We start from the raw sequence: 16,146 nt of genomic DNA on the forward strand, positions 1-16,146 counted from the left end.
TCCCATCTCATTCTGCCCCTTTCAGGATTGTAATGAAAAAAAATGCACTTTTCAAAACAAACTAAGGAAGGATTTTCTTTGTCAGACTATTTTTGAAGGCTCTACAAATTTTAGGCCTACTCATCAAGCAATCTATCTTTTTATTAAGCTCAAAAAGCAGATTCTTTTTCACCTCTGATATCTTCATGGAAGCGTTATCATGAAGAACCAGCACAGAAACTAGGTCTGTTCTTTTACTGTTTGAAACCAAAACGTTTGCAAAAAAAAAAAAAAAAAAAAAAATCCTGAGGTTATATTTTCTAGATGACTGACTTGAGTGTTTTGTGAATAAAAGGTATGTGTTTAAATCGTACGTGCTTTTTACCCAGAACTTTTTATATATGAATCAGTGTATAGACAAATTGCATAGTTCTAATCCTAAAAAGCATCTGCTAGGGCCACTCCAGTTGCTCAGGTATGCAGCCAGCTTTTATTATGCTGCTTCTTACCTGCATTTTCCTTCCTTCCTTACTTCTTCCTCTGTCCAGTTCTTCTCCAGAAACAGCAGCATGCCCAGATTCAGGGACATATTGTCACTCTTTTTCACGCAGTGACTGCAAAGCTTGCTCAGCCATCTCCTGAATTTATTGTTAGGAAGAAAGTGTATCACATAGCAGTACTGTATTTAAAAAAAAAAAAAGTCCATCTTTTCCTCATAGAGAAATACCGGTACTCTCATTTCAATTTGTAATACAACCAGTTTATACTCATCATGAAAGCCTCTACCCTACGAGGAAATGCCTAGCACATTAGTGTAAAACAGAATTAACGGGAATTAGGCCTTTCTGGCACTAAACATTACATTTGCCTGCTTTGGAAATATCCCTTTAAAATGTATTATTTGTTTTTATGTTTGACAGTGTGAAATATTGGCTAGAACTGGTATTTCTAGGCTTTGCCAGAAGCTGCACTCCATGACAAGTTGCATTCTTAAATTTCACAGGAGGGCTGTCCTTTGGCAGCACTCCCTTCCTCAACTTGCAGTGGTTTGCCCCAGCAGCACCAGCACCAGGATATAAAATCTTGCTAAAATATGTATTTATATATATATAAAGTTTTATATATATTTCAAATAGTAAGACTTTTACCATACAAATTCACTTTGTAGTCTTGATGATTATCAACATGTGAGTGAAAGAGAATTATGCTTATAATAAAGATATATTTTATGAAACTTTTTCAAATGCTAGTGAATATTTAATACATCTCCATGGGTACAGCAAGACTAATGATTTGCTTGACCCTAAAGTAATTATTAATAAATTGGATCAAAGAAAGATATTCAATACAGCATTATTAAAACATTTTATCAGAATGTATTTTATACAAAAGTTTACAAAACCATGAAAGAGCAGGAATTTTAATATAACTTAGAAGGAATGTTAGTTTCTACTCATGTAGTCTAACATTCTTTTCAAAATTCCTCTAAGTCTCAAAGTGAATTATCTCAAAAATACAAGTATGATATCCCTTTAGGCTAAAGAGACCAGTTAAGATAAAAACAAATGTGAGGTACCTTACCCTGTTAGACTGTATCAGGCCAGTTACTATAATGTAATTCAATTTTTTTCTTGTGCATGACTTGTCTCCATAGAAATAAATGACAAAATATCAAAAAGTGGGGAAATGACAAAGTTTCTTCTTACTGAAGTTTCTGTTTGAGGGGTCTGACTAATGCCAGTGAGAATATGTGTCTCTGTTCTCAAGTTCTTTAGTGAAAGAAAATGGAATAACTCACACTGGCTTTAGCACTTCTGTTATAGGATTATGTGCCTTCATGAGTCTTTCTTCGTTTCAGGATGTCTGTTCAGGGCATATCTGTGCTAACAAAGGCTTGCGGCATTGCTTTCTGCAAACTGGATTTTGAAGATGAGGAAATATGTCCATTGGAACCCTAAAGAAATAAAATTTCATTTAGCAAAGTATGTTCCAAAACCCCCTAAAATCAGTAGGAGCTCTTCAATTTGATTCCACAAACCATGGAGCAACACAAAAAGGTTTCAGTCAGTGGTAGCCTAGATTGCAAAACAGTGTTTCTCAAAAATAATTGTGCTGTGTCTTACTTGGCACTTTTCTGAACACAATGTTTTTGTTTTTTTTTTAACAAAAAAGAACATGTCTTTCAAGAATTGTGCACAAATAGCAAGGAATACAGCAGAATTTTGACAACATAATGGCTTAATGCAGCTTAGTGCTAGCAACATTAATCCTAAGCATGCTACTTAGTATCATGTCATTTTTTTTTTTTAAAAAAAGCCCATGGAATTAGAAAGTGACATTAAAGATGAGGAAACAACTAGGAAAACACAGTGTAAGGAAACAGATTAGGTCAAGTCATAGTCTTTGTGTACCTAGGGATTTAAAAGCATTTTCATAAATTAAGAGCAAGTAATATAGTGGAATCTGACATGCACTTCTAGTGGAATGATCTAAATTAATTTTGTTACCGGTCCCTTGATGATATTAGGGTAATCTTCACCACCCTTGCAGCAGGTTCGACTGCACATTTGTGGTTTGAAAGGGAATTTTCAAGTCTGAAGTATCTTAGTTTTCCCAGCTAAGGCAAGGTTGTGGATTACAGAACAGTGCTAAAGCATGCTTAGGGACTGAAATCTACTTTTCAGATATTATAGATTAACACCTTGTTTACTCAGCAGTCATTTACTGGGTGAATTCCAAAGGTACCAGAAATGGACTTTTGTAATAATTTTCTTAAACATATTTAATCAAGAAAATAGCAGATGTTTAGAACTGAAGCTGCCATGAACCCAAATCTACTTGCATTGGCTAAAACCATTCAAGCCACTTTCAGTAAATACTTCATCAATCATAAAAACCTTGTGTGCAAGTTAATTTTGTTGGCTGCGTGAATTTTCTGATGTCTTCTCTTTGTTTTTTCTTTTATTTTTTTTTTTAATGGATTCAATTATTATGGTTCTTTTTTGCTGGTTCTCTAATCAGTATTTTTCATTTTTCAAGCAGTCTCTACAGTGAATGTTTAGATGTTTGAGTATTTTCCTGGTTATGCTGTAAGTCCCTGTATATGAAATACCTGGGTTAAATGTGTTCCTAATAGGCACTTAAATAATTGTTTTTAATTTTCAAAAGAAAAATTATTTGGAAATACACCTTGCTATGTTAGGTGGTAACCCTAGGCAACCATGTATTGCAAATGTATCTGAAGTGGATGATCCCCAAAAGCTTGTACATCATCAGCAGTGTGGATGGGAATAAAAAGATGACAGATAACATAAATGGAAGCAAAATTTGAGCTGTACTACATCATTCAATTCTGCAAAATGTGTCTGGTCTTTTCAGGCTAACCACAAAATCTTCTCAAAAACCTCCTACACCTCTTTCAGGTTTAGGCCAGCAGATTCTAAATATGTTATTGATGAGTATTAGAACTATGCCACATTCAGACAATTCTGAAGGATCTTAGAAAGATGGTAGCATCAGTGAACATGGGTGTTTTGGTTTGCTTACAGTTTGAAATCTGTTCTTGGTTTGCAAGCCTGTAAGAATCTGTCTCTGAAGCATGCAGCATTTTTCAACATTTCAGGATTCTGCTGATGGAAAACAAGTATAAGCACAATTTTAAGCCCGAAGAGCTTAGTCACAACAGGTCCTTAAAAAGCATGCTACAACATTCAGTGCCTGTCATGAGGAGTGACTCCGATGCTAAGTCATCTGCTGCCATTTGCAGTCATTCACGCGTCAAGGCTTGTTTGAGAAAGAGGGGTTAGCTGCTTATCCTCCATTTCTTTGAACAGATTCATCAAAATGAGGCCCAACCAGAAAACATTTGGGTTAGTGTCTAATATCCTCTGACAGCTAGATTCAGGTGATAAACTTGCACTTACCTTTTAAAGTCTGAGGTTATCTCATGCAGGTATCATACACTTTTGAACGATGCTTCTGGAAGTTATGCAGAGTAGAGCATACATTTGTAGGCTAGCTATTTGTCAGCAGTCAGAATAAAAACGTATAATAATACTCTGAGTTGGCGCATATTAAATTTCCACCTGTATTTTAGGTCAAGTCCTGAAACTGTTGTATTTTGGAACTGCTCTACTTAGAGAAACTATATCAACTGATACCAACAGTGTTACTGAGCAACTATATTACAGCATGTATGACTATGCAAGGAATTTACCTGATTGCTTTTTCCTTGTCTAAAAGCATCTTCTGAGTGCTTACTAAAATTTAGGTGCTGTATTTCCTACTTCCTTTTGGGAAAAAAAAAGAAAAAAAAATGCCTCACATGCAGCAATAGGGCGTTCTTTCTATTATCCATCTTTATAACAGTGCACTTCAAGAATATTGCTAAAATAGGTGCTGATCAGGTACTTCACAAAAGTACGGTAGATTCCCAAACTGAAGCTTAATTAGAAACTAGAAGAGAATCTGACGTTTTAAAAGGACTCAGTACAGAGTGTGAGCTAAAATGTTCTACTAAACTACCTTGAAGTTGAATGTATGTAGACATCTCCAACCCTGTTCAAAGGTGTTGTGGTCAAGCTATTCACCCCTTAATGCAAAGATTGTAGCTGCTTTCTGTGTATTGATTCAGGATGGACTTTACAGACGCTAACCGCTCATTGCCAGAAAATGAACACACAAGAGTAAGCAGTAAGCTCAATTTTTAAAACAGAATCTTAATGTAGAGGGGATGAATGCAAGATTAGCATAAGCAGTGTTTCTAACCATCTGGCTTAAATAAACTTCTGCTCAGGTGTAGAGTGTCCTACAGCTGCTGTAAGGGCAGGTACCTATACTACTCATGTATCCTGACAGCGTCTCTCTGTTCACAATGGCAGAGTGTCTTCCAGAACTCTAGTTTCTTGCTCCTCCAAAAAGTGTTTGCTTGCTTGCTGGGAAATGACCCCCCAAGTTCCCTGGATGTTGGAAGTGCAAGGACTAATCCAACAAACCCAACAAAGGGTCTATAACAAGTCTGAGCCACAGTAGTTTGTAAGTGCTTGAAACAGTTCAGGGGATGAGTTCTGTTTGATAATTAGATATCCAATGCAAACTGTGGCCATCTGTAATGTGAATTCTGAAAAAAAAGTGCTCCCCTCACCAAGCTGCTTGTCATTCTACTAAGATAAAGCAGGTTCTAAAAGTTATGTGCAGTGAGGCCCAAACGTCCTCCTTTCTTCATGTTACCAAGCTTTAATGAATTTCATTATTCTTTTTTAATTTACATCCTCTTGCAGAATAAAGGTCCCCAAATCATTAACTAATTTGATATGTCTGAAGTCCTAATTCAATTCTCTGGTCCCTTGAGAATCCTAGCCATCTTGTTCAAACACCTCTTAACTTAGTTTCATAATTAGATACACCTTGATTGATGTTTTTTTGTATAGCATTTGCAGAGGGAAGGAAATCAACCTAATTGTTATCACAATTTAGCAGGTTTAAGATTAAAAGTCTTAACTAAATCACTGATTTCCAAGAGGAAACAAAGCCCTGCTCTGATGTAGGGCAATGTAAGGAAGGTCTTTCAGGTAATGATTCCAATAATGAATGACTTTGGGAGGAAGCAATTGATATGGCAATTACTAAGAAAGTTATTTCCATGCTACTTGCGATTTGGATATATATTTATATGAAAACAGGAATATCTAGTTTTCTTGTTCTTAATAGCTAAATAATTCCAAACAGAAAGGTGATGGTGAATTAAAAGTTGGAAATAAATGACCAGGTAAAGTTGGAACAAAAGGAAAAAGTACTTTTTTCTAAAAGAAACCCTTTCCTTTTAGAAGAACTTCTAGCAGAACCTTTTTTAATTAAAAAAAAAGTAATTTTGAAAGCTATATTGAATCCCAGTCTTTTATGCCTGCTCACATGATTGAGCAGTCCTTAGTCAGAGCTTGTGGCAGGGGTAAGTTCAGGATCAGGCATTGAGTCAACATGAACACACCTTGATTGCTATTTTGTTATGGCTGACCTGTGGGTTTCAATGTGCTATTATAATGGGCTAAAGTCATGCCATGAGAAGAAATAAGAATAATTCATGCCTGAGACATTAACACAGGAATTTATTTCATCAGTGTAAGCAAGTCTGTCTCAAACTCTCCATTCTCACTGAAGAAAATTGTCTGCAGAGGTAGAAACGACAAATTGTTGCATCACTGTAGAACACAAATTACTTTAGGACTGAAATAATGACATGAGAACCATGTTTTGGGGGCAGAATCAGTGTTACAGAGTGCATTAACTCCAAATAATTACTTTTGTGTTTATGCAGCTGAATAACAGCTTCAGGGTTAGGCCTTGTATTGTAATTCACTTAAAGAAAACTTGAGCAGATTTTCTGTTTCCGATACAATTTATCTGTGCATCATCAACTTGGTGTACAACAGTGAGTCACAGCGTATATAGGCAAACAGCTATGATTATGGATATGGATGGGCAGAGGGATTTGAATTTAAAAGTATTGAAATGGGTATTAGCAAATAAGAATTTTCTAAAAGTTTTGAGTGTTTTGGGAATAAATCTTGTGTTGTGGTGTTAAATCAGCTGGAAATATCGTAAGCTATATATTTCTTTATATTGTCAACTGTGTGAGAGCCTTAATGTTTGGGAATTATTCAGGGTATTAAAGGTGTCAATGGTTATAGATTTACAGTTTGTAGGTACTACTGAAGAAATTTAATTACAGGGCCTGGGGAATTATGAAAAGACTACCTTATTTTCAGCATCCTCTATTTCTCTTTCTTCTATCATGTTGGGAAGTTTTGGATACTTAACTTTGTGATTAATAATGACTAGTAGTGGTTAACTGTAATAACTACATATTTTGTTTGAGTTGTGGTTATGATGGAGATCACATCATCTGAGTAGGAAACTGGAAATGCAAGCTTTCACCTAATGGTTGTACAGTGGTAATCTTGGAGGAATCTGACTTTACTTAATTTTGGACACTTTTAGAAGCCCTGTTACTTTAGTCATGTGCAGTTGACTACTGTAGTTGATCCTTTGGTTTTGCTTGGTTTAGATTTTTGGGTGTTCTATGCTGATTTTCTTAAATATTTTTCCTTTTAAGAAAAGACAAATTGACTTTGCAGGAAGTTTAGAATGAAACACATTGTGCAGTATTTATAGACACGTTATGCCAGTTATAGATGCACATCGGGCAAAATCTATATTAGCTATTCTGGGATTTTGCATTAATGGAGGGGAGAAGAATGAGAATTGTGTAGGATTATGTCATTTTGGATCAAAAAAGGCCTCAGTTCTGGAATCTCAAGTTTAATGAATCAGTATTTCCAGCTTAGTTTCTATCGGTAGAAATTAAGCAAGTTGTTCACATGCAAATTCACATTGGCTTTGGTAGGTAACTTTTGCCTCAGATGAATGCTTATAATATACTGATTGACAAAAGTAATAAATCTGATAAGGGTTGTCATCAGCTAATACAGTAAGGTAAAGGAAATATATAAGGGAAATCAAGAGGCTCTAAACTAAAGCTGTATTAATTTGCTTATTAATTGGCACAGAATGGATATTTCCTGAGCTGAAAAGTCATTGGCTGACAGAAAAAGGAGCATAGAAACTGAAGAGGGAACAGACAATACCTCACTTTAGTTGATGGTAAAGTATACTTTGTAGACTCTTGTCAGTACAGAGCTGAGGTGGGAAAATCTTGCCAAGCAAGGTCCAATGGGAATTGATTATTAAATTGAAAATTTGATTATTAAAATTGATTATTAAAAAGAAAACAGTCTGTGTGTGGAAGACCCAAACAAAAGACAAAAGCTGAGACTCATGAACTGTGCATGAATATGTTTATTACAGATCTCCAATGTTATCTGGTAACATTGAAAGCTACTGCTTTAACATTTCTAAAACAGCAACCATTAAAAAAGAACAGTTTATTTAGCAATAGTGCAAAATCTTCATTGCCACCACCTGTATCTCTTGTTTTAAAAATATTTTCTTCTTGTTTTTTATATAATAAAACTCTGTGGAAAACATATTTAGACAGAATTCAAGTCTAAAAAAACACATGTACTAAGTACATGTATGAAGTTCATAGGCTAGCAACATACATCCTGATGCTCTGAAATCTGAGTTTTGAACTATGTAAAAGGATGCTAAGTGATTTCCATCTGTTATGCCATGGAATATGAGAACACAAACTCATTAATTATTAGACATGAGAGGGAGCCTGTATAAATGCCCCTGCCATGGCAAAACAAATAAAACAACACTAGAACTTCTACTGCATGGTCCAAATACACAAGAAAACTGGTTTGCATTTGAGTGTCTATTAACCTATATATTTCATTTTTCTCTTATAACAATACTCATGTGAGACCTTTCACTTGTCATAGTGTCACCGACTTACGCATATATATTATAGTTAAGTGTTAGAAATGCCATAAAGAACCATCTGTAATAATTATACTATATTCCTATCATACTCAACTCCAGCCTGGACAAAATTAATTTCTATTAATATAATTCAGCCAGTTTTTATTAATGAGGTCTGTTGAGGGAGGATGTCTAAGGCATTGGACTGTGACTTGTATAATTTCCTAGTTTCTTCTGTGACCTTGGGTAAGTTGCTCAATTTCTTTGGCTGGCACTTTCTGAGACTCCAAAGATTTTAGAAGGATAGTAAAGCTGATTGATTGTTTTGGTTCATTGGCTACAGTGAAAAATCATGCAATAGTGAGGTGTAGTTTAACCAAAAACAAATGGTTGGTGAAATAGGGAAAACAAACAAACAAAAACCTAGAGAAGAAATAGGTTCATCTCAACAATTGATTTTTGCTCCTAAAGTTCCTTTCTGGCTTTATCCCTTTTTATTACATCTGGGAAATTTTTGAAACAAATATTTGACTTGTATAAAAAGTAAAATATAATAAGTGGTTTCATTACTCGTGTTTTCTAGAACAAGCAATTTGACTTGAATAATCTAATTAGCATTACCTTCAAATTTGGCCGCTTCCTGAATTGAAGTACTATTTAAAAAAAAAAAAAAATCACAGTTTCAATGAGATGCTCCTATATAAAAATACTTTATTTTATTATACTTTTCATTATCTTGAGTTTATAAGGTTTTAGAGACAGTGGCTGTGATAGAATGTATACCTACAGCATTTACACAGCAACTTTTACATTTCTTGAGATTTCAAGGCATTTGTGTAATAAAAATAAATTTATGAAGTCTTTTTGTCTTATGCTCACACTGACCTTGTGTCTTAGGTGACAGTGTAAGGAGGTGAAAGGGAAACGATTGACTGTTGGATAAGCTTGTAAACAGAAAAAGAAAAATGCTGAAAGAAAAAAAAATTACTTCTATGGTTTCATTCTAAGTTGAATAAGACATCAGAAAACCTGGTTGCTTATTCTGACCTAAGCAAGAAGAGCAGGACCAAGACAAGACATATCCTGAAGTTCAAAGGTCCCCAGTTGCACTGAATCAGGTTTGTGGCTCCCAGAAATGTCACCGCTCGCTCCAGCATCAGATTTAGTGCAGTTGATACATCCATCTACAAGGATTCAGTATATATCCAGAGTAAGGGTTTCACACTGCAAATGCCATTTAAATGCCAGACATTTATTTTCATATGAATAGGCAAACAGCAAGAACAACTACTTCATTTTAAGGGTCGTGGAGATGGGTGAACAATAAAGGTGATTCCCTGTTACATGTACTCAATGCCTCATTCTGAATGACGAGTCATTCTACAACTACTGCTTGGTAGTGGAAATGATAGTAAAGTACCATCTAAAGCCACAGTGCTCCATACCAGATCCATATGTGACTAGGTCACCCAGCAGTAAAAATGTGATCTGTATCAGACACTGGTACGCTTGCTCTTCCCAGATGATTCAAAAGTTTTATGCTGCAGAAAGACAGATGATATCTGATCCAGTATAAAGTTTATTGTTGCAGACAGGCAAGAACTTATCTGGCATAAAATTTTCTCTACTGGTTCACACTGTTCAAGAAATACTGTTAGTGAGTAAATAGAATTTTTATCATGTGACTGCAGTATTTTTAATACTTCCTGGGAGCCCACAGTCAGATTTAGTGCATTGTCAAACCACTGTCTAAGATTAAGGAAACACACTTTTACTTAGTTACAGACACACATGGGTTCCAACACTAGGTTGGAAAATCTATGAAAGTGCCTTTTTGCTAGTGGCTTTTCTGTACAGAAAGATCATTATTTTAAGAGTCAGTAGTGCCACTGAACAGTGGTAACTGGAAAGTGCTAGTCAGTGAAAAACACATTTACACTAGACAAGGCACTTACTGAACTAGAAATATACAATAATAATAATAATAATCATATCTGCTCAATATTTTTATCAATGAGTCCAAATGCTGGCTTCTGCACCTGGGACGGGGTAATGCTGGGCACAAGTATAAATTGGGAGAGGAGTGGCTGGAGAGCAGCCCTGCAGAAAGGGATCTGGGGCTGCTGGTTGGCAGCAGGCTCAATAGGAGCCAGCTGTGTGCCCTGACAGCCAAGAGGGCAAACTGCATCCTGGGGTGCATCAAACAGTATAACCAGCGGGTCAAAAGAGGTGATTATCCCACTGTATTTAGTGCTGGTGCAGCCTCACCTTGAGTACTGTGTGTGGTTCTGGGCCCCACGATTTAAAAAGGATGTGAAGGTGCACAAATTCATTCAGAGGAGGACAACAAAGCTGGTGACAGGGCTGGAAGGCATGTCCTATGAGCAGTGGCTAAGGACTTCAGGCTTGTCTAGGTTGGAGAGGAGGCTGAGGGGAGACCTCATTGCTTTCCACAGCTTTCTGAGGAGGGGAAGTGGAGAGGGAGGTGCTGCTCTCTTCTCTCTGGCATCCAGGGACAGGATGCGTGGGAATGGTTCAAAGCTGCGCCAGGGGAAGTTTAGACTGGACATTAGGAAGCATTTCTTTGCTGAGAGGGTGGTCAAACACTGGAACAGGCTTCCTAGAGAGGTGGTCGATGCCCCAAGCCTGTCAGTGTTTAAGAGGCATTTGGACAATGCCCTTAATAACATGCTTTAACTTTTGGTCAGCCCTGAAGTGGGCAGGCAGTTGGACTAAATGATTGCTGTAGGTTCCTTCCAACCGAAATATTCTATTCTATTTTTGCATATGCTCCATAAATTTTACATAAATATATTTGTATTAAGTCATAGACCAAAACACATAGAAATGCAGGAAAAAGTGAGGGATTCTCTCCTGAGATGCAGTTGGAATGATCTAAACTTTGTGTCAGCTCAACTCAGTTGAAAGTCTGTCCAAAGATACGCTCTTCAAAGGCATGGTCAAGGTATCTTCTTTATAGAAAGGTGTGTATGAGGATCTGTTCAGGCATGCTCACACCTGAAAAATAATTTTCTGGGCGTACCACAATTAATCTAATCCAGATGCTCATTGTCTTTCCTTCTCCTTTTTGTGTGAAAAGTCTGTGATAAGTATGGAAAGAAACCTCTGAGGAACACAGAGCTGATAGAAGAATATGCTATCTTTTTTTAGTGTGCTCTCTGTTGGGAAAATTATTATTTATTAGATTTTTCTACTGAGACAAAGAAAAGCTCTTTCAGACGTCCATTTCCTAGTTTTTAGCTGGTTCCAGGCAGTGCCAATTAACATACTTGAATTTTCACAACACTGTATGTTGTAGTCACAAATGTATACAGTCTTTATTAGGTGACAAGTTTTCTCATTGCAATCTATGCTTTTTTCTTTTTTTCTTTTTTTCTTTTTTTTTTTGATTGGCCAAATATGGATCAATTGCTAGCACAGAGCTTGGTGAAAATGATTTTACTCCCCCTGCCTTCTCTTGCTGTATCTACTTCTAGCAGCTGGAAAGCCAGTTTTGCAGGTATGGATGGAACCTCCGCAGTGCCTTGCCTGGGTATGCTGACCAACACGTTGGACTTAACAGAGGGGGGGTCTTACATTTTCATGCTATCTGGTCATTTCCAAGTACATCCTCAGAGCAGAAGACAAGCATGGCAAGAACTGTTATTCAGGGGCGTTTCCGGGGCATGCCGATACATGAAAAGTATTCCAAGTGATTCAACTTGTAGGGCCACTGCTTGCTCTCACCTGAACCTGAAGCTTCATCTCATGGCTTAAGTAAAAAATATTAGTCAACATGAGGCTGTTTTATTGGTCTTGGTATGCATAGAGTTTAGTCAACGTGAGGCTGTTTTATTGATTTTAGTATGCATATAGTTGGAAAAAAATCTACTAGTGTAAAGCAAAAATCAGACTGAGCCTTTCTATTATTGAATAGCTTGCTTAGAATTTTTAAATATTAAGCACTTGTCTATCATATGCATTTATGGGAAATACTGAAGACTAGTTCTCAGTGTTCACCCTTTAAAAAGGTTTTTAAATTAATGTAAGTAATTTTGTAGTTTAGAATGACTGATACATTTAAAACACAAACAAACCCAAGAGACAATTAAGTTTGGTCCATATATTAGATGTAATGCTGATGTCCCTTGACTTTTTTTCAAAGACTTTTCAGTCATGAACAAGCAGATGATCAACTTAGATACTAAACTAAGTAACAGGCAAGCAGTGCTTAACTTTCTAGATGTCCCCAAAAATACATTAAGAATTTTTATCTTGACCTACTGAGTTTTCTATGAAGAGAAGATCACATTCTTGGCCTCATCTTGTATTGTTTGGCATCCTACCTCCAACAGTGGCTGAAACAGTGAAGGTACTTAAGTAAATGCCACTATTTCTCTAGCTCATTGTAGCAAATGTAACTCCTCACATAAGATAAAGAATTGTTTTTCCTTTTTTTTTTTTTTTTTTAAGGAGGCTTAGGATGAGGAGTGTATGTGTGAATACAGATATGACTGCATGTATCATAGCAATTTTTCCAACCCCTATGAAATCCAGTATGCTCAATGAAGAGCTGCAATAGCTAATAATCGCTGTCTGCAAAAGGCAAATGCATATCCTTGACCAAATTAAACCAAAGCTGCCCTCAATGCACAGGGCTAGACATTCAGTGTGCAAGCAATAATGATTTTGCAGTGGTTTCCCATGGACAGTGTCTAACATTTTGCTAATGGGAAAATAACATGCACATCTGAAACAGTTGGAAAGAAACATTTAAAGAGCACATGCAGTTAATAAATCAATTGGGATTTGCAGCAAGGGTGAAATATGGGACAGGTCTATGGTTTGGAAAGTAGCATAAAATTCTCTAGGGAAAATATAGATCAGACTTTGTTTTAACCTTTCCTCAAATACAGATACAGTTTACTGATATGTCATGTCAAAGGTCCAATATAACACCGCAACATGTATTACTGTTGTCAGAGAGACTATAAATTCGATTGTTCCAATTATCTAGGCTCCAGGAAGAATAGCACTGTAGTAAATAAAGGTCTCTGGAGGCTTGTTGCAGGCTTGTAACTGCTTAGTGAATGCCAGTGTTCATCCTACAGATCTGGCTGGATTGGAACTTTTTAACATCTATAGAAATTTAACTTCAGCGCTGCCAGGAGATGCTGTTGTTGTAGATCCTAGCCCTCCCAGCGTCTTCCAGGAATTTAGGGTAGTGGTGATATGAATTGGTTGAGAAAGTAGTTTTCCCCTCTTAACATCCCATGTAAAATACGTCAGTACCTAGCCAATTTAGTGTGCAGCATTAACACATGCATTATGAAGAACATCTTCAACAACTTAAGGCCACTTGGGAATACAACTTGCAGAGATTCAAAAGGAGACCCAGGCTTTAGTGGCAGTCACAACACTCATTTTGTACCCTGTTTTGGTAACTAAGCCAACTGTTTCTTTTATGCAGCAGAAAACTGCTGCATACTGGCAGCTCAAAACTGAAAATTAGTGGGCAGGTGGGATCTATTTACCTGCTTATGCCAATAAAACTCCTATTAAAAGTGAGTGACTAAAAAAAAATGGGCCCAGCACCCATGGACAGCAGTTAAAGTACAGCTTTCAGTCAGGGTATGGCTGTAAAAGAATGGCAGCACCCTGGGGTGGAGGGAGGGCAACTGCCCCAGGGCCTGCCGGAGGAGGCGTGGCCACCCCTGCCAGCCAATCAGAGGGCATTGGAAAAAGCACAGGGGGTGTGGCAATGTCAAAATGTCAGCACCAGTGGATGAAGGGACAGGAGCCCAGGCTTGCAGTGTGAGGCTCCTCTCTCCTCTCAGGCACCTGCAGGCTGTCTGAGGGCAGGTAAAGGACTCCCTGGGGAATTAAGATGCTGTTTCTTGACACAAAAAAAAAATGAAAATCTGACTAGAATCTGCAGAGGGGGGGGAAACATCTCCAGATTTCTCTCATTTATAGAGATGGTCAAAAAAACCCTAGTTCATTGAAACTTCATTGAAACTTTTCAAGAAGTAATTTCTTAACTTGGAACTTTAAGCTTTCTTCTTAAATTATGATATCTGCCGATTGCCAGGATTTGTTCAGAGTTTGCAGTCGGTGGTTGTAAACACTTCCTGTTTAGGTAATCTTAATAAAAAAGAGACTTTTTTGTTGCTAAAACTGAGATGTGGGTGGAAGCTCTTTGGGACACTATTTTCTAGCTGTCTAGCACTGTCCTGGTTTCGGCTGGGATAGAGTTGATTTTCTTCCTGGTAGCTGGTATAGTGTTGTGTTTTGGATTTAGTATGAGAATAATGTTGATAACACACTGATGTTTTAGTTGTTGCTAAGTAGTGCTTACACTAATCAAGGACTTTTCAGCTTCCCATGCTCTGCCAGGTGCACAAGAAGCTGAGAGGGAGCACAGCCAGGACAGCTGACCCAGACTGGCCAAAGGGCTGTTCCATATCACATGATGTATATAAACTGGGGGGAGTTGGCTGGGGGGCAGCAATTGCTGCTCAGGAACGTGCTGGGCATCGGTCAGCAGGTGGTGAGCAATTACATTGTGCATCACTTGTTTTGTATATTCTTTTATCATCATTATTATTATTTTCTTCCTCTGCTGTCCTGTTAAAGTGTCTTTATCTCAACCTAGGGGTTTTACTTTTTTTTTTTTTTTTAATTCCCCCCCCCATCCCACTGTGGGAGGGGGAGGGTGAATGAGCAGCTGTGTGGTGCTTAGTTGCTGACTAAGATTAAACCAAGACACACTGTAAGAGCTGTATCTTCTGTATCTGCTTCTGTACATCTTCTGTATTCCCCTGGAAAATTTGTTTAAGAATGCATAAATATCTAAAAAGTTCTCATTTAATAATTGCAATAAAACATATAGTTGTGTAGCAATTACAGTGCTAGAAAAAGCTCAAAAAAACAGTGTGTATCTTTTGCCATCACCAAAACCAGGCCTAACCTGTGAATATGCTAGTTAAGTCAATGAGTTGTGCTGTGTTTCCTCTGAACCGCTATGTTATGTTATCTGGAGGAAGCAGAAATTTTAAATAGATCCTTGGACACTAATTACAGAGAGTATAGTAGAAATTTTGCCTTGATAATGTTCTCAGTAATTCTCCTTTATGACATTATAAATCTGATTTTTTTCAAGTTTTATATCTGTGCATGTTCCTATGTGAAACTCTAGAGTTTATTTAAAATTAGCAGCAGTTTTATTAATGACACTCAACATTTTCAGTAATAAGCATATAATGTAAATCCTTTAAAGTGATTAAGATGACACAACTTCTTATTTAGATAGGTCTGGTGATAAATTAGGAAAAAAAAGAACATGGAGCAGAAGGAAAAAACTGTGAAACCTTTGTGTCTTTGCAGTTTTTTTCCCAAACCCTCATAATTTTGTCAATTTTTATTTTTTCCACCAGCAGTTATCAGGTTTGTGTTTGAACATAGAAGGAAGAGGACTACCTATAGGCTATGTTGCACTGGGTCATTGACTCAATATCAGTTAAAACAAACCAACCAACCAACCTATTATCACTTATCACAGTTGCAATAGGAGATGTTTTTTTGAGGGATGGAAGTCAAACATAGAAATAGGCAAATGTTCTGGACAATGAATTTGCAATTAACATTTCATCTTGTTTTTTCTGGTGGGATAATATGGTGGCCTATTTGTATAGCACTTGAGTGTCTACCGTATAAAATAATTGAAAAAAAAAAATCAATACCCTCTTTCAATTCTGATTCCGAGCAAGATGTATTTTGGGCAGA

Source organism: Nipponia nippon, unplaced genomic scaffold (genome assembly GCF_047370975.1).
Source record: "Nipponia nippon isolate SJK-2023a ecotype South Korea unplaced genomic scaffold, ASM4737097v1 scaffold_5, whole genome shotgun sequence".
NCBI lineage: Eukaryota > Metazoa > Chordata > Aves > Pelecaniformes > Threskiornithidae > Nipponia > Nipponia nippon.